At 34.4% G+C, this 20,667-nt stretch overlaps 1 protein-coding gene across 2 annotated transcripts in view; it reads left to right on the plus strand.

Moving 5' to 3' along the window:
• Positions 1 to 20,667, plus strand: part of plxnb2b (plexin b2b) — a 327,318-nt gene that overhangs the window by 143,785 nt on the left and 162,866 nt on the right. For both annotated transcript variants that reach the window (NM_001423669.2, NM_001197316.3), the window contains 1 exon segment: positions 16,288 to 16,395. The gene's annotated coding sequence lies outside the window, so the exon portion shown is untranslated.

Consider the following 20,667-nt stretch of genomic DNA (forward strand, 5'->3'; position numbering starts at 1 on the left):
TGTACAGAGGGGCTAATAATTCCGACTAAAGCTGTAAGTCTGTCTGTTTGATCGGTGTATGTGAAGACGTCTTCTCTTACTCCTCAAACCGTACAATATCGATACCAGCTAGAAAAGCCGGCTGGAGTCCAGAGGCAGTGAAAACACCGGAGCAGCTCCTTCTGCCAGCAAACGTGTGTCTATAAGAGGAAACACAGTGTTTGGGCTCCGTCAGCTGACGAGGGTCTCGCCGAGGACAGCGGTTCATTCAGAGTGCAGCACAGAGTGGAAGAATTAGCAGCGTTCGCTACGTCTTGTACTGCGGCTTTACTGATCTGAACATGCTGATAATGTCGAATACACTTGACTGAGATCCTCTAACGTGAAAATAAACCAATCACAAATAAATGTAAAAAAATATTAGTTGCTTTAAAATGATTAAGCAAGCGTATACGCATTATTGAATGAACCTTTGTGTGCTGTTGGGGATGACTTTGAGGCTTAATTTAGCCACAAATTTCTTTGTGTTTCAGCAAATGAAATGATTTTTGGTGACAAATCTTATTTTTACACATATTTTGGGAAAATGCTTTGGAATTTTTCAAGAACTCAATACATTCTAGGCTAATTGATTACCCATTCATTACGGGCTCTATTTTGACGGTCCATGCGCAGAGCGCAAAACGCAGGGCACAAACGTTTCAGGGCGTGTCAGAACGCATTTCTGCTAATTTAAGGACGGGAAAATCCGCTTTGCGCCACGGCGCATGGTCTAAAAGGGTTGAGTTTATTTTCTTAATGAGTTATAGGTGTGTTTTGAGAATAAACCAATCAGAGTCTCATCTCACATTCCCTTTAAGAGCCAGCTGCATCGCGCCATAAGCGCATTCGCTATTTACAGGACGCAAAGTAAGTCTAAGTAAAAAAACTGAGCATTTCACTAGCAAACAGTAACATTTTTTTTTTACAGAAAACAGTTAAACAGAGCATCTACTGCGTGAGAATGAGAGATAATGGATCTACTTTCACTTTCGCTCTTGGATAGGGAAACCTTTACGCACAGACATCAGTTAGTCTATAAATAAATACTTTTGTTTGTTAAGCGCAAATATTCGTTACAAAACTATTTCTAAATTCAGTTCTAATTTCTAGCAAATTAATAAATGAACAATAAAAACAAAATGTGCTCAAAAACCTGAGTTATATCCTAAAATACATGCTGTGCCCCATATGGTCTAAAACCTGACAGTTGGGCAAATCTAAGCTTGTTTTTAATAAAACAAATATAAATATGGATATAATAAATAATACTGCTAATAATAATAACATTATACAAAAGCAAATTGTTATGAATGAACTGAAAAAGCCTCCCGAGATGAAGAAGACATAAAAGCTGTGATTTTTCATATTTATGTAGGCTAGAAAATAATATGTTTTGTAATATTTTAATCCTTTATATTTATATTCTATATCTATTCTTATTATATCCTATATATGTCCTTAATATTATATTTTTTTTCATATGTAAAGATATTTGCCTATTGCTCTCATGTGCGTATTAAGCAGTGTGTAAGCGAGGCACAACTCTGCGCTGGAGTTTAGACCGGGTTAGTTTCGGTCTAATGAAAAATCTATTTTAGTTTCTCAAAATAGCAACGCGCCAGCGGTCCGCCTCAGAACGCCTTCCTTTTTAGACCAGAACGCCTATAGGCGCTAATACAGCATAGCGCAACGCCTCAAAACGACTCTTGCGCCAAGCTGAAACTACCAAAAGAGTATTGCGCCACCCCTTGCGCCACACTGCGCCAGGTGTATGATAGGGCCCTAAGTTTGGGGCTGTTTTTGCCCCATTGACTTCCATTGTACTGATGTTTTTTATTCCAAAGCCATTACAGCAAATAATAATGCCTTCTTGATCATTGTTGGTTTTCCCTGTTGGGAAGAGGTCAAATGTGACATATTAACTGTTGATCATCAGTTACAGTTAAAAAAAAAGCTTAGATTCTGGCTTTTATTTGGAGTATAGTGCATACCTGTCAACCCTCCTTTTTTTCCTGGGATTCTCCCGTATTTTACAGTTCTATCCCGCTATCATCCCGTAAAGGTATTTACCCGTATTTCTCCCGTATTTTCTCTCCCCTCTTTCCGTATTTATGACAGCACAATATTTAACCAAATTTTTATCAAATTTCTTAGTGCCGTCTTTTAATTAGTCAACGAGAGATCGTGTGTGTGTAATTGACAGTGTCACCGGGTGTCAAGGGAGCGAAGACAAGAAGTAGTATCCAAATGCAATTTTTAATGAAAAAGATTATTCGTGCAGGCAAAAACAAATGAGGTCAAAAAACAAGAACTCGGGTATCATGAAGGGCAACGGAAAATGCAAAAACAAAGCCATGATCAAAGTACAAAAAGTTCAAATCATCAAAACATAACTAGAAAAACTATAAACAGGACGACACTCACTGAAACCATACAGGTACTAACAAACAAAGATTCCGCATTGACTGGTGTGTGCAATGTGTATAAATAGTCCAAACAATTGATGATGACGATATTCAGCTGTGTGTGATTAATGGTGACTGGTTTGTGCAAAGGCATGCTGGGATATGTAGTTCATGAATGACATGTGTAGTATGCCAGAGATCTTTCAGGAACAGATTGCTGGTTATGTGACAGACAGGGGCATATCCTCAACATAGGCTCATTCTGAAAACGTAGCCCTATATACATTTATGGAGATCACGAATTATATAGCCAGAGGTACGTATGGCTGCATTTCCTCTTTAAAACAAATGCTACACGGCGGTATGACTCTGTTTTTTTTTTGCGGTTACCAGCAGACCCCTTCGTAATGATGGCTTTTCCGCTGTTACCAGTTTGTTCAGTGGCTGACCGCGTACGTCGGCGGACTTGTGACGTGTAGAAGAGTTGAATACGATGACAAGGTTCGAGTCTTATGAATAACGGTTCTAAAAAGCGGGTAAAGCAAAAACAAAAGCCCATAAATAAACTAAACAAGGTAGAAACAAGGTGAGAATGTGGTCAGATATGAAAATGTGGTGAAAACCAGGCTTATTTTTCTGGATTGCTTTTAAAACTATCGGTTGGGTTTAGGGAAAGAGGAGGGTGAGTCATTTGATTGTTCAGTCAATCAGTCGACAGCAACCTCTGGCGGATTTAATCGAGAAAGCAGGCGCGAATGACACTCGCCAAGAGAAATTTGAGATATTAAAAAGCGTACAAAGGGAGAAAAAAACCGTAGCTCCTGGGAAGCATTTGGTGCTCTCCAGAAATGTATATAGGGGTACATTTTCAGAATGAGCCTAGGTTGCATATCTTATAACTCCTAAAAATGCTGGGTTCCACTCAATTTGTGTTCAAACAACATAAAGGAATCAAGTAAGCTTATTCATTTTTACAAATTTAAGTTGTTTTGAACATAAAAAAGTTACGTTATCCTCCCAAAAACTCAAGAATTGTGTTGCTTCAGCTCCTTTTAAATAAGTAGTTTGAACAAACAGCAAATGTCATTTATTAGTGTAGTCTATTTGTGTAAATCAGTGCTTTCCTCTTATTTTAAGTCTGTGACTAAGCACATAAATCTCAAATATCTTCTGAAATTTTATATTTTTCTGGCTTCTAAATTCTGAAACAGAATCGGTCTGAATATCGTGTTTGTTTTTTTTTGCTCACTCACAACAAAGTTTCTTAGCAGCGAGTGAGTTTCTCTGCTGCTTGTGTAACTGTGAATAACATGAACCATCTGCTGGATCTCTGTCCTGACATACGGATGAACATTTCCATAAATATACACCGAGCATGTGGCGTCTGTAGATTTGAGTTTGGTTAGTGAAGACTGTACTGGAACGGCATTTAACTAACTTTTCAGCTTGTTTATTAGTGTTTTATTGTGTGTGTTCGATGTTTTTTTATACTCATAGAAATCATAGATTTGCTCCTTTGTTTAAGATCCACACATTCGATTTTGAAAAGGTTGAAAATCCTTCATGGTGACATGGTAGCTCTGTGGTTAGCGCTGTCGCCTCACAGCAAGAAGGTTGCTGGTTTGAGTCCCGGCTGAGCCAGTTGGCATTTCTTTGTAAAGTTTGCTTGTTCTCCCTGTGTTGGCGTGGGTTTCTTCCCGGTGCTCCGGTTTCCCCCACAAGTCTAAACACATTCGCTAAAGGTGAATTGGGTAAATGGAATTGGCTGTAGTGTGTGTGTGTGTGTGTGTGTGTGTGTGTGTGTGTGTGTGTGTGTGTGTGTGTGTGTGTGTGTGATTGTGTGTGTGTGATTGAGTGTGTATCGATGTTTCCCAGGACTGGATTGCAGCTGGAAGGGCATCCGCTGTGTAAAAAAAAATGCTGGAAAAGTTGGTGGTACATTCCGCTGTGGCGACCTCTTATAAATAAAGGGACTAAGCCGAAGGAAAGCGAATGAATGAATGATTAAATAATTAATACAGTATACAACTGAATAATTTGTGTATATTTATTCCAATGTTATATATATATATTTTAGTTTAAACAGTAAATATTACATTAACTATTTATTTATTTAGTAATGAAAATGTTTTATGTATTGTATTGAATGGCTACTAAATAATTCGTTTTTTATAAGTAATAATAATAATAATAATATCAATTATAAATGTCCTTTTCTTCTTGCTTATTTTGTATTTAAATATTCATGTAATTATTAAATTTAAAAATACATCATTATTTTAAATATTTTAAATAACATTTTAAATAATTTCAATATTTTACATTTAAACTAACTGTTTATTAATGATATTGAATGTTACTTATTATATTAAAAAGTTCTAATTCTATTTTTCATTATATAAGAAAATGTTAAATATGTAAATAAATAAATTTACATTTACATTTAGTCATTTAGCAGACGCTTTTATCCAAAGCGACTTACAAATGAGGACAAGGAAGCAATTTACACAACTATAAGAGCAACAATGAATAAGTGCTATATTGACCTTATTCTAAAATGCGGAAGTGCGCCTGTTTTCGCGATTGTCTTAAAACTTCCGATTCAGTCGCCTATGGGAGAAATGACAAGGAATAATAAACGACAGAAAATGGCCAAACTACTTGCTCAACAAACAAATGTTTGCATGACTACACAGACCAAGTAGAATAATATAATAAGAAAATATTAAATTGCAACATCAAGCAGCGTAACGAGCAGTTGTTAACGTCAAAAAATGAATAGAAGTGAATGTGACCGGAAGTTTCGAGCCAAAAAGATTCAAATGGCAGCGCCCACTTGACAGCTGAGAATAAGGTGAATAGGCAAGTTTCAGAATGTTGTTTTATTTTTAAAATAACATTTTAAAAATAAATTAAAATGTTAGTTAATGATATTGAATCTTACTAATTGTATTTAATTTTTTCTAATTGTAATACGTATTTTCTTTTTTTATTATATAAGAAAATGTTCTAAAAATAATATAAATAAATGAATTCAATGTAATGAATTAATTATTTTCTATTTTTTTATACAAGAAAATGTTCTATAAATAAATATAAATTAAAAAATGTAAAAAAAAGAATAATGAATTGTTCATTATTGATATGGAATGTTACTGATTGTATTGAATTTTTTTCTAATTGTACAAAGTATTTTCTATTTTTTATTATATAAGAAAATGTTCTAAAAATTATTAATTAAATAATTTAATAATTAAAGTAATTAAAATGTGTATTGAAGATATTAAATGTTACTAATTGTACTTAAATTTTTCTAATTGTAAAAATTATTTCTATTTTAATTATATATTTTTTATAAATAAATAAATTAATTAGGGTAAAGCAGTGGCGCAGTAGGTAGTGCTGTTGCCTCACTGCAAGAAGGTCGCTGGTTCGATCCTCGGCTCAGTTGGCGTTTCTGTGTGGAGTTTGCATGTTCTCCCTGCATTCGCGTGGGTTTCCTTCGGGTGCTCTGGGTACAGGTGAATTGGGTAAGGCAAGGCAAGCCAAGGCAAGTTTATTTATATACCACATTTCATAAACAGTGGCAATTCAAAGTGCTTTACATAAACAAGAATAAATGAAGCAAGTAAAATAAAATTATAAACAAAAAATAAAAATGATTAAAAAAAAGTGCTAAATTGTAGGCTAATTGTCTGTAGTGTATGAGTGTGTGTGAATGAGTGTTTGTGGATGTTTCCCAGAGATGGGTTGCGGCTGGAAGGGCATCCGCTGCGTAAAAATGTGCTGGATAAGTTGGCGGTTAATTTCGATGTGGTGCTGATTAATAAAAGGACTAATCCGACAAGAAAATGAATGAATGAATGAATGAATGAATGAATGAAATAAATTAATTAATTGAAATGTTTATTAATGATATTGAATTTATTGTGTTTAATATTTTCTAATTGTAATAAGTATTTTCTATTTTTACTTTATAAGAAAAAAATCTGTAAATAAATATAAATAAATAAATAAATAAATAAATAAAATTTAAACAATTTAATAATTAAAATGTTTATTAATTATATTAAATGCTAATAATTGTATTCAAGTTTTTTCTAATTTTAATAAGTGTTTTCTATTTTTATTTTAGAAGAAAATGTTCTATAAATAAATAAATTTAAATTAAAAAAGAAAATTAATTCAAATGTTTATTAATGATATTGAATGTTACTAATTGTATCTATTGTTCTATTTTTATTATATAAGATAATGTTCTATAAATAAAAAATAAATATAAATAAATAAAATATAATAAATAATTGAATTAAAATGTTTATCAATGAAATTAAATGTAATTAATTGTGTTTATTTTTTCTGTTTGTAATAAGTGTTTTCTATTTTTGTTATATAAGAAAGTGTTCTATAAATAAAAAAAAATAATAATAAATAAATAAATACTCTTAATTATAAATTAATAAATAAATAAATAAATACCTCTATTATTTCACTTTCCAGTTAAACTAAAAAAAGATTACAGTTCATACTAAAATATTAGTAAATTTAAGTAGTCTATTTAAAAATATAACACTAATTTAAATCCTTTAATTGTATATTCCTCTATGTCAGTAGTTTTCAGCATACATTAATAATCCACCTTCCATTGAGCAGTTTTGTCAAATGAATTTAATCGTGATGGAGTGTTTTTTCTGCCTGATAGCTGTGTGTTTTTTACAGTTGAATCTCTGCTTCTCTGGCCGCTGTTTCCTCAGGTGAAGCTGAACACAATCTGGATTTATGAGTCTTGTTTTGTTCCCTTCTGAGAGCCCAATTCTCTTTATGTTGGCAATTTGAGAGTAAAGCGAGCAGAGAAACGTCTGTCTCTCTGACAGCATCAAACCTCTGGCTTTATTCACAGCGACGCCGACACGTCTCTCCATCTGGCGTACAGCAATACTACAGCTCAATCACAGCTCATATCGGCCTGATGAAAACTAATACAGCAGAGCTTTCCAGTGGGAATCATATGAATACGCCTGTTTATTGATTCCCTGAGTTGTTTTGAAGACTTTTGAGTCCATTTGGCCAATGATGGGATTTGATTCACTAACAACAAGCATTTGCAATCTTTGTTTTGCACTGTGTGTGTTTTGTAGAGCAGCAAAAATGTGTTCAAAGGAGTCATTTGTTTGCGAATCATTTAGTCTGCACTGATGTATTGCGTTTGATTAACTTAAAAGAATTGATTCAAAGGAGTCTTTTGATTAGAAGTCATTTGAATCACAAGGTCTTCTCTGCTTTATGTGATAAATAAATACTGTAACAAACAAATGTTTTGAACAAAATACTGTATGTTCAAAAGAGTCATTTGTTTGGGAATCATTTGGAGTTGATTGTTATATTAGGTTTGATTAGCTTATGGTTCATAAGAGCCTTTTGATCAAGAGTCAATTGAATCTCAAGGTCTTGTCTGTTTGTGCTGTGTGTGCTTCAGAAAAAGGCAATATAATGTATGTTCAAAAGAGTCATTTGTGAATCATCTGGTCTGTACTATTGTACTGCATTTGGTTAAGTAACAAGAACTGGTTCATGAGAGTCATTTGATCAGGAGTCTTTTGAATCACTTGGTCTTCTCTGCTTGTGCTGTATGTGTTACAGCAAAGATTTAATATGTTCAAACGAGTCATTTGTTTGGGAATCATTTGGAGTGGATTGTTATATTAGGTTTGATTAGCTAATAAGAATTCGTTTATAAGAATCTTTTGATCAGAAGTCATTTGAATCAAAGGTCATCTCTGTTTGTACGTTATGTGGCAAAATATGGTCAGAAGGGTCATTTGGGAATCATTTGGTCTGCCGGGTTGTACAGTGTCAGATTAACTTGAAAGAATTAGTTCAAAAGAATCTTTTGATCAGGAGTCATTTGAATTACTTGGTCTTGTCTGTTTGGGCTGTGTGTTTTAGCAGCGACTAAATATGTTCAAAAGAGTCATTTGTTGGAGGATCATTTTGAGTGGATTGTTTTACTATGTTTGATTAACTAGCAAGATTTGGTTCATAAGAGTCTTTTGATCAGGAGTCATTTGAATTTCAAAGGTCTTTGTGCTGTATGTGTTTCAGCAAAGAAAAAATATGTTCAAAGAGTCATTTGGGAATCATTCAGTCTGCACTCTGCAGTGTTGCTTTGCGTTTGGTTAACTTACAAGAATCAGTTTATAAGAGTCTTTTGATCATCAGTCATTTGATTCACTTGGTCTTCTCCGTTTGTGCTGTGTGTGTATCAGCAAAGACAAAATATGTTCAGAAGAGTCATTTGTTTGTGAATCATTTGGTTTTTTCTATTGTACTGCATTTGGTTAAGTAACAAAAATTGGTTCTCAATTGATCTGGAGTAATTTGAATCACAAGGTCTTCCCTGCTTAAACTGTATGTGTATCAGCAAGGACAAAATATGGTCAAAAGAGTCGTTTGTTTGTGAGTCATTTGGACTGGATTGTTATACTGTTTGATTAACAAGCAAGAATTAGTTCATAAAAGTCTTTTGATCAGGAGTCATTAGAATGTTTTGGTCTTATCTGTTTGTGCTGTACTGTATGCATTACAGCAATGACAACATAGTTTCAAATAAGTCATTTGTTTGGGAATCATTTGGTCCGTACTGTTTGTGCTAAATGTGCTTGAATCACTAAAATGGCATCCAAAGAATTATTTGTTTAGGAATCATTTGATCTGCTGTGCTGTTTGTGTTTTCACAAAAAATGGCTTGAAAGAGTCATTTGTTTTGAACCTGCACTTTTTGTGCTTATTTCATTTGATTAACTCTTCATTTTTCTTTAAAGGAGTCACATGAGAAGCATTTGGTTTGCACTGTTTGGCCTGTAAGTGTTTGGTTTAGAAACCAAATTCACTCCAAACGAATCATTTGTTGAGGAATCATTTGGTCTTTGTTGTTTTTGTTTTATATGTTTAGTTCACCAACTCCAAAAATAGTTGATCATTTGGAGAGTCATTTGTGCTGCACTTGTAAAAACAAAACACAAAGATTGGCTTGAAGAGTCATTTGTTTAGGAATCATTTGGTGTGGAATGTTGGTAGTGTTTATGTTTGATTGATTACAAAATAGTTTAAAGCATGTATTTGCTTAGGAATCATTTTTGTCTGCACATTTGATTCATTTGCTACAGAAAGTTTAAAATGAGTCATTTGTTTGGGAATCGTTTAATCAAACAACTCTAAAAATTAAAGAAATAAATTTGGTCAATACTGTTAACCACATTAACCGCAACCAGTTCAAATAAGTCATTCATTTGGGAATCGTTTAAACAACCAGTTACACAACCAGTTCATGAAAAGTCTTCTGTTTGGGAATCATTTAACATTTAATGTTAAGTTTGATTCACTACCCCAAACTGGTCCAAAAATGAATTTGTCCAAGAATTTGGTCTTTCTCTTTGTGCTGGTTGACATTTGATTGAATATTTGGTTCAAAAGAGGGTTTTTTTCTATTAGTGTTGCTTGTGTTTGATTCACTGACAGCAATCAGTTCAAAAGAGTCGTTCATTTGGGAATCATTTGTGTTGCACATGTCTGATTTACTAACAAAGATTGGTTTTAGAAAATATCTGGGTTCTGGAATATCTGGAATGATTCCAAAAATATCTCTTGACTCTTTTAAAACTTATTTGTTTGGAAGTCATTCTGTCTGCACTCTCTGTAATGTACTGTATGCATTTGATTCAATAGAAACAATCAAAACAAAATGAGTCATTTGATTGGAGATCATTTGAAAACAGTTTTAAAGAAGTAATTTGGTCAGTTCGGTCCATTTACCACTACCAATTCAAATGAATCATTTATCTGAGAGTCATTTTACCTTTACTCCTCTGTGCTGTATAAGTTTGATTAACTGCCAGAAGTTTGCCCAAAAAGAAATGTAAGAAATGATTTGGTCTTTCTGTTTGTGCTGAATGCATTTTGATTTATATAACAATGATTGAATCAAAAGAGTCTTTTCTGTTTTGCTGCATGCGTTTGATGATCCAACAACATCAGTTCAATAGAGTCATTAGTTTGGGAATAATGTGTATTTTGTATGTGTTTGACTATACAACAATAACCTATTCATGACTATCATAAAAGTCAGACAAGCGAGGAAGATGTTTTTAATAAAACACGTTTATCTAGATGCTAATGCTCACCTGCAAACAATACGTGGGGGTCTGAGGAATCAAAACGCATTATGATGTGCTATTATGTCCTCTAATATTGTTGTACCACAGGAGTTTTCAACAGGGGGTCTTGCAATGGTACTGCAGGGGTCCTTTGATGATTAAAAAGAAATCTGATATTAAATTAACTTCGACAAATTGCTAAATATTGCATCGTGTCTGGATCATTAAAATGTATGAATTCAAGGAAAAAAAAAAGGTAGTACTTTATACTTGATTGTTTTTGAGGTTTAACTTCAGAGTTTGAGGTTCAGATGTTTCTTAAGGTTCAGTCATGATCATCAGAAAACATATTAATGTGGCTAAAACTCCATTGTTTAGAAGACGTTTGTTTTGTTCAGTAGCAAAAATTTGTTCAAAAGAGTCATATGTTTGGGAATCATTTGGACTGGATAGTTATACTGTGCTTAAGTAACAGGAATTGGTTCATTAGAGTCTTTTGATCAAGAGTCGTTTGAATCACTTGGTCTTGTTTGCGGTGTTTGTTTTAGCAATGACAAAGTATGTTCAAAGGAGTCATTTGTTTTGGAATCATTTGGACTGGATTGTTATAATGTGCTTAAGTAACAGTAATTGGTTCATAAGTGTCTTTCGATCAGGAGTCATTTAAACCACTTGGTCTTCTCTGTGTTAAGCTGTTTGTTTTAGCAATGATAAAATATGTTCAAAAGAGTCATGTTTGGGAATCATTTAGACCAGATTGTTATACTGTGCTTAAGTTACAGGAATTGGTTCATTAGAGTCTTTTGATCAAGAGTCATTTGATTCACTTGGTCTTGTTTGTGGTGTTTTTTTTTTTTTTTTTGCAATGACCAATTATGTTCAAAAGAGTCATTTGTTTGGGAATCATTTGAACTGGATTGTTAAACTGTGGTTAAGTAACATGAATTGGTTCAAAAGAGCCTTTTGATCAGGAGTCATTTGAATCACTTGGTCTTCTCTGTTTGTGATGTGTGTCTCAGCAATAACAAAATACTTTAAACTATATATATATATATATATATATATATATATATATATATATATATATATATATATATATATATATATATATATATATAGTTCAATGATAATGATTAATATATATATATATATATATATATATATATATATATATATTTATTTATTTATTTATTTATTTATTTATTTTTATTTTTTTTGTCAAATTGACTATTTGACAAAAAATTTGTGACTAAAAAGTATCAGTTCAGGCATCAGGTTTTGGCATCAGTACCATTTTAAAAATATTGATTTAGCAAAGGTATTAAAATAAGCCCATACGATACCCAACCCTAGTTAGATGTCAATTTAATGCTGTATTACCATTAAAATCAACCTGCAGTTTTGACATGTTTTTTAACGCCAATATTTGATGACAATTTGATGTCTTTTTGGTAACGAAGTTTATTAACGTTAGATCAATTTCTATTTTTGACATCAAGGTAGTCAGTTGACATCCAATTGATTTATAGTTGTCATGTTTCTTGACGCCAATTGCCTTTTTCTGTCAATTCGACCTTGATTTGACATTTTCAAATCGATTTGCGTTTTTGACGCCAGTGTTACTGTAGATCTCAATTTGATGTTGTTTTGACATCAAGGTAGTCAACTGACATCAATTCGATTAGCAGTTTTGACTTTTTTGACGCCAATGTTAGATGTCATTTTGATGTTGTTTTGACATCAAAGTTGTCCGTTTACATCAAATCGATTTGCATTTTTGACGCCAATACTTGATGGCAATTTGATGTCATTTTGATATCAAAGTAGTCAATTAACATCAAAATTCATTAGCTTTTTTTGATGTTTTTGACGCCAATGTTAGATGTCAATTTCATGTCATTTTAACATCAAGGTAGTGAGTTCACATCAAATCAGTTTGCATTTTGTAATTTTTTTTACACTAATTTTAGATGACAGTTTGATGTGGTTTGGTTATCGAATTAGTCTATTAACATCAAACCGATTAACATTTTTGATAGTTTTTTTTTTTTACGCCAATGTTAGATGTCAATTTGAAGTTGATTTGACGTTTTTAAATCGATTAGCAGTTTTGACGCCAATGTTATTGTAGTTGTCAATTTGATGTTGTTTTGACATCAGGGTAGTCAACTGACATCAATTCGATTAGCAGTTTTGACTTTTTTGACGCCAATGTTCGATGACAGTTTGATGTGATTTGATTATCGAATTAGTCTATTAACATCAAACCGATTAACATTTTTGACAGTTTTTTTGACGCCAATGTTAGATGTCAATTTGAAGTTGATTTGACGTTTTTAAATCGATTAGCAGTTTTGACGCCAATGTTACTGTAGATGTCAAGTTGATGATGTTTTGACATTAAGGTAGTCAGTTGACATCAAATCAATTTGCATTTTGTAATTTTTTTGACGCCAACATTAGATGACAATTTGATGTGGTTTGGTTATCAAACTAGTCAGTTAACACCACATCAATTAGCATTCTTTTGCGCCAATGTTAGATGTCAATTTGATGTCATTTTGACATCAAGGTAGTTACAATCGACATCAAATCAATTTGCATTTTTACATGTTTTTTAATGTGTTTTTGATGTCATAATTTACTCATGCCCTTCATAAAGCATATTTATACGGCAGCTGGCGTTTTGTCTTCTAAAAACTGGATTGTTTTAAAGTTTTGAAGGATTTTGTCCATCAAGTCTGACGTGCAGCTGAAAGTCGACATCCAGCAAAAAGACGCCTTTAGTGTTTCTGTCGCTCTGTCACTCTCTCACCGTCACCCACATTCTCTGCTATGAAACCGTTGTCTCTGCGATGAGAAATGTCTGCGTGTTGCCGTCTGCTGTACCTCCAGATGGAAAGCATTCGTGAGTCGTGTCCTCTGAGCCCTAGAGATTCGGGGATATGTGTGTGTGTATCTGTGTTGAAGGAAGGAGGAGGGGGAAAAAGAAATGGCTTTCATTTCTTTTGTCTTCAAATTAAATTCTCCTGACTTTTCGCTCGTCTCTGACACTTTGATTAATTCCAGCATGTTGTCTCTTTACATTAGGGTGCGAGCGGACCGGACCCGGGCTAAGCAAACCAATCTCGTCTTGTTGCCATGGGAGCGTTTTCCTCGCGCCGCTGCTATCTGGAGCTTTGGCCTGCCACCAGATTCAGTGCATACCAACTTCCTGTTCCTTCAGTCTGGGCTGTGAAAGAGTCTCAGATGGAGTCTTAGATTCTGCTTATAGTTGACATATACATGTGTTGTCACAGTTCTCACTAAACAGGGAGAAACATATAATTGATACTTTAAGAGAGTAATGGCATCTGTGAATCATCTGGTGTATTTGTTTGTAATTTTGTTTGTTTTAGCAACGACTAAAAGAGTAAATATGTTCAAAATAGTCATTTGTTTGGGAATAATTTGGACTGGATTGTTATAATGTGCTTAACTAACTGGAATTGGTTCATATGAGTCTTTTGATCAGGAGTCAATTGAATCACTCGGTCATCTCTATTTGTGCTGTTTGTTTCAGCAATGACAAAATATGTTCAAAAGAGTCATTTGTTTGGGAATCATTTGTTCTGGATTGTTAAACTGTGCTTGATTAAGTAACAAGAATTGGTTTATATAAGTCTTGACAATTTAAGAGAGTAATGGCATCTGTGAATCATTTTAGGGGCTTCAGACAATCGCCCAAAAAAGGAATTTGTTCAGAAAGCAGTGCAATCTGTTTTGATTCACTGAAGAGAATCGGATCATAAGAGTCATTTGCATGCAGATCTTTTTGTTATACTTGTTTTGTTGCATGTCTTTGATTCACTGAAACAAAGCTTATACGAGTCATTTGTTTGGGAATGTTTTTGATGAGAGTCATTTGATCTGGAATCATTTGGTCTATGCTGTTTTTTATCTACTATAAAGATAAGTGCGATTCAATATGAGCCAGTGTAAGAAAGATAATATTTGGGTGATGTGATTGTATTTACTTGACTTGGTAAGAACCCTAGCAGCTGCATTTTGCACTCACTGAAGTTTAATAATAGCGGATACATTACAACCATCGAAAAGAGCATTACAGTAATCCAGTCTAGAGGTCATAAAGGCATGAACCCACTTACAACACAGATCGTATGTTTCTTTTTGTATATTATATATTGTGAAGAATAGCGAAGGGCCTTAAACTCATCCTTAAGGCACTCCATGTTCATCCACCTGACTTTTGAAACTGGTAACGAATAAAGTAACTGAATCATATGAATCATTTCTTTGTGAATCATTTGGTTACACAGATTGCAATGCATGCATTTGATTCACTATAAAGAACCAGCTGAGTATAGTATTTTGTTTGGGAATCCTTTGAGTTTGCACATAGTATGTACTGTACATTTTGATTTAATAAAAATAAATAAATAAGAATTGTTTGTTCTGGAATCATTTGGTTACATTTGTAGCACTGTATGTTTTTGATTCCCTGAAAACAAATAGCTCACAAGAGTCATTTGTTTTTGAAATGTTTTCGAAGAAAAAGTTTTTGATGAGAGTCATAAGATTGGAAATCATTTGGTTTACACTGTTTTTTTATTTGCTATGAAGATAAATTAAATTCTATTAAATTCAAGTTGAATTGTATCCCGCTTTTCATCATAAATACCATTTCAAAGCAGCTTTACAAAGGTTTACAGTCAAAGTCGGAAAAGTTAAGGAGTTGTGTATAAGGCGGTCAGTATATAACATGCAGTTATACAGTACATTCTAGCAGACAGTGTAAGGACGATAAAATTGGGGTGATATGATTGTATTTTCTTGACCTGGTAAAAATCCTGGCAGCTGCATTTTGCTTTAGCTGAAGTTAATTATTAACAGATGCATTACATCCCCCGAAAAGAGGATTATAGTAATCCAGTATAGAGGTCATAAAAGCATGATCGTTTCTGCATCAGAGATAAATAGCATGTTCCTTAGTTTAGCCATATTTCTTAGATGAAAGTTAGTATATTGTGAATAGCAAAGAACCTAAAATTGATCCTTGAGTCACTCCATATTCACTGGCCTGACGCTATAAACTGTTAACGAATAAAGAAACTTGATCATATGAATCTTTCTTTGTGAATCATCTGGTTACACAGATTGCAATGCATGTTTTTGATTCACTATAAAAGAACCAGCTCCAGAACCTTCTGTTTGGGAATAATTGGGTTTGCAAGCAATATGTACTGGGCTGTATGTTTTTGATTTAGTGTAAAGATTGTGCTCATAAGAATCGTTTGGTTGGGAATAGCGGATGCAATACAAGCAGAGAAAAGAGCATTAGAGTAATCCAGTCTATAGGTCATAAAAGAATGAACCAGCTTTTCTGCATCTGAGATAGATAGCATGTTTCTTACCTTAGCCATATTTCTAAGATAAAAAAGTGTATTGTGTATTGTGAAGAATAGCAAAGAGCCTAAAACTGATCCTTGAGCCACTCCATATTCACTTTATTTTTTGATAGTCAGAACATACCATTTTTTATCTGATTGACTCAAAAGGGCAAGTATTTATGATGTTTTCATGTAAAAAGTGCCAGCGTGTTCATGAAACAATTGTATATTATCAACATTTCAACAAAATAATCATGATCAATGACCTGTCTGTTGCTGCGTACACCTAATATACTTCTCTGTCTTTTTGAACAACAGATATCCAGAGAACAGGACCAGAAGGGAACACAAGCTGGACTCCATCTGAACTGTATATTAATGCGCCAAGTTTCTTCAACCCTTCACAACACCACAAACAGCCTGCAGGTAAACTCTCAACTTTTAAATGATCAAAATAACTTCCCCTTCTCTCTCCCATCATCTATTCCTTGATTGGTGTTTACTGTCAAAAGGGCGGGGCAGTCTGTCAATCAAATGACATCCACCAATAGCAAACCACAACACCACAATAGTCCTTTTCTAACAAACACACTCAGAAATGGTCAAAACTATTATTTCTTCTGTGATTTTTTTAAAATTCTTTTTCCAAAAAATTCCCACTGAAGGAAATTTTAACAGTATTTCCTATAATATTATTTTCATCTAGAGAAAGTCAGATTTTTTAAGTGTGCTTAAAAACTTACTAAATTCAGTTTAATTTTCTTTATAAACAATTTTAAGGTCAGTATTATTAAGACATATATATATATATATATATATATATATATATATATATATATATATATATATATATATATATATATATATATATATATTTTTTTTTTTTTTTTTTTTTTTTTGGATGGTCTACAGAATAAACTGCTGTTATCCAATCCAATAACTTGCCTAATTACCCTAACTTGCCCTGCTAACTTTATTAAGTTATCAATTCCTACTTTAAAGGGGACCTATTTATAAACTACTTTTATAAGGGGTTTAAACACAGTTGTGTGGCAACGGTCTGTGAATATAACCAGCTACTAATGGTAAAAATTATTTAATTTAATTGTTTATAATCACATTTGAAAAAAACAGAAACACAGAAACACATTCTCCCGTTGTACGTGTCATTAGCGGCGGAAAGCCCCGCCCATTTGTGACCATCTCTCCCTCATTAGCATAGAGCGTTAGTCTTGTTTTTGAATCGGCCACTATGCTGACACACAGGCATTTGTAGCTCCGCCCTCCGTTGACAAATCTCATTTTAATTTTAAAGCAACAGTCACCAAAATGGCACAATTAGGGTTAAAACCCGAAAGAGGCTTCAAAGAGTTATAAATAGTGATGCACCGATATGGATTTTTGGCCGATATCGATAACTAGTCGATATGTATGTTGATATGTTTATGCCGATAATTATAAATAGTTCAAAATGTTATATTTTTTTTACAGCAAACTTTATAAAAGATTGAACTGCTCTTATGAACTGAATAGTCTATACTCAAAGCAAAAACGCTAAAATTTCAAAATTGCAAGGTGATATTATAGACCTATTCACGATTTCACATAAATCAGCATGCAAAAAATTATTTCCTTTTCTTCATAGCAAATTTACATGCAACTTAAATAATAGGTTAAATAACAAAATGGGATTTAATTAACAAGCAAGTTGAAAATAAAAAAATGAAAGCTCTAACGACTAAAACATGTTACAGTAATGTACACATGCACAAATATGTAATGTCTGAAAAAGCCTTTTTTTAAAGGTGTTTTAACAGTCACCGTTCAAGCGAAAAGCTAGATACAGATTATATTACTTTAGAAAATGCGCCATTGATTCATCCTATTTGGCGTTTTAAATTCTTTTGAACTCATGTAGCTGCTTCTTGTCGATCTGACAACGCTTCTGTGTTCGTTCTTGCTGTCAATTGCAGGAAAAATGCTCAATGAAAAGATTATGATAAACTGCTGTGAGTTTTACTCAACTCCAGGAGCAGATTTGCCCTTGGAACCTTTACAGTCATCTGACTTTACAGACTTAACAGACAAACACAGAGCATAATATAAAGACAGACTGTGGCGGCGAGTTGAGAACCCCTATGCTGGATTTAGTGATCGGCGCACCACAATATGAAAATTTTGATCAAACTAAATACAATCTTACATCAACAACACATGGTAGTCAACGCGTTGATAATAACAAATAATCATATTAGATTACAAACAACCCAACGAGTTGTTTAGCACGTGTGCATCGATGCTGTTATGTTTACACATGTAATTTTTTTTTCTGAGGCGATTTAAAGCAAAATACACAATGACACTCAATCAAACATATCTACAATGATAAGGAAGATGGTTACTTACTGAGTTATTAACGCACAGCGATACCACATGAAGAAAGGACGGACTTTGAAGGAATAAACAATGTGAGGAGATCTCCATTATAGTGTTTTAATTTATCGGCTTAAAGATATCAGACTAATTTAGACATTGGACCAATAACAATAATCTTAAAAATAGCATTTATCGGCCGATAACGGTATGACCGATGATATATTGTGCATCCCTAGTTATAAAACGATATTTAAAGAGTTCACACTTAGATATTGTTTGACAACTTTTAGCAAGTTAGCAGGTTTGGCATGCTGTCCCGGGAGAGAACCCTGAGCTCGGAGATAGTTGAGCCCAGGGCTCCCGCCTGGTCCATAGAGCATGTGAGGGGAGTATGAGATCAGGTGGTCCTCGAGAGCACCCCCTGGTAAAGGAGAATTGGTGGATGGGGGGTTTCTTTGGAAAAACAAAGATAAGGGAGTAGTTCTAACTAGGCTACTTATAGTGAGTTTGGATAAATCTGATTGGCTAGCTAATGCGTGTAGATGAGTGGCCAGCTGCAGTCAATCATATCACATGCTCCTCTCGAAATTAGTTTGTAAAACTTCACTTGTGTGGTATTTTGAGCTGAAACTTCACACACACTCTCTCTAGGGACATCAGAGACTTCATTTACATCTTATAAAAAGGGACATAACAGGACCTCTTTTAGTTGAACGTGAGTATCTTGCAAAACATTAAGCACATTATGACAAAAGAAGAACTAGTTATATTAAAGCTATAATGTTTAAAAAGGTGCCATTAAGCTACTCTTGGGAAATATTTGTAGAAGAATTAAAGTTTCACAGCAGGGCTAATAATTTTGACTTCCACTGTACATCATGAGGTAGAAGAAAAGCCGATGGCAGCTTCAGCTCGCAGTGGTTCAGCTCTGCTCAGCCTCAGGTGGCTTATTGCTTTATTGTGGACCATCTGGCTTGTGTCCCCGTGATGCCGGCGTTGTATCGGAGATGCCCATCGACGTGCCCCTCTTAATCAGCGCACCTGTCCAAACAGATGTCCACAGGGATTTAGTTTATTGATCGCGTGTGCTGCTCGACCGCTTCGCCGGGGTCACAGGATGAACTCCCGGGGTCTCGCAGAGGAAATGAGGAACGCTTCGTGTTGTTTTTAATATCTGATAATCTTGGATTTGGGTTGTAGATTCCGGTTAGGCTACTGCAGCTGTTTTCCAGGTACAGTCCTGAAGCCTCGAGCACAGCTTTGACGAAATACTTGAGATGTCTTGCGAGGTTTTCTCGGTGTTCTGAGGCTCAAGGTGACGCACCTGTCTGGACCGACTTTCTCTATGTCAGGTCTTCAAGAAAAAAGCTTGTTTGTCTGGAGCTTGGATTGAAGATTGCAACACATTTTTGCATTTGATTTGAAGATTACTGAACGATTTGAAAAGAGTATTTTCACATCCCAATGTGGTATATACACATAGACTTTTAGTATTCAGTCAGTCAGCCCAATCAATTCCAGTGAACTGTCACTCCATTACAAAATCACCACGTTTCAAGAGTTTACACTTAGCTGATGATTGATTATAAAGCTTGTTTGGCATGCTGTCCCGGGAGAGAGCCCTGAGCTCATGAGATCTTTGAGCCCGGGGCTCCCTCCCGTTGCAAGACGAGAGGGGAGTTTGAGCTCAGGTAGATCTCGAGAACTCCCCTGCTGTAGTAACCAATGAACAGTAAGTGATTGCTCTTGAAGACAACTATATACTAGGAGCATGTCTATGGTGCCGAATTGGATTAGTCAATTAACTTAATTTGCATGTTTTTGGACGGTGGGAGGAAACCGGGAACCCGGGGGAAACCCACGTGAGCACGGGGAGAGTGCAAACTCCACACAGAAATGTCTGCTGGTTTGGTAAAGCCTGGAACCAGAGATGTTCTTGCTGTGAGGCAGCAGTGCTATGCACTGGGCCACCGTGTCACCCATCTAGGAAGGAGGAGGAGTAGGGGTGGAAGGGGGGATTCTTCAAAACGAAGATAGCAGTGGAATGAAACCCAGAGTATTTTTTAGTAGTTTAGAAGTCGTCTGATTGGAGCATTGTGAATTGGATAATGCAGATCTAGCCGCTAGCTATCATAAGCACGTGATCCTCTCGAAATTAGTTTATAAATAAACTTCACTTTAAAGGATCACGAAACACCAAAACACGTTTTTTGGGATGTTGATAGTCATATATGTGTCCCACACTGCTATAAACACTATTAGGACCAGTGTTGGATAAAAAGTAATATATTACAATTTTACATCTACCTTATCTCTTCAAAA

Source organism: Danio rerio, chromosome 25, assembly GCF_052040795.2.
Source record: "Danio rerio strain M-AB ecotype USA chromosome 25, GRCz13ab, whole genome shotgun sequence".
NCBI lineage: Eukaryota > Metazoa > Chordata > Actinopteri > Cypriniformes > Danionidae > Danio > Danio rerio.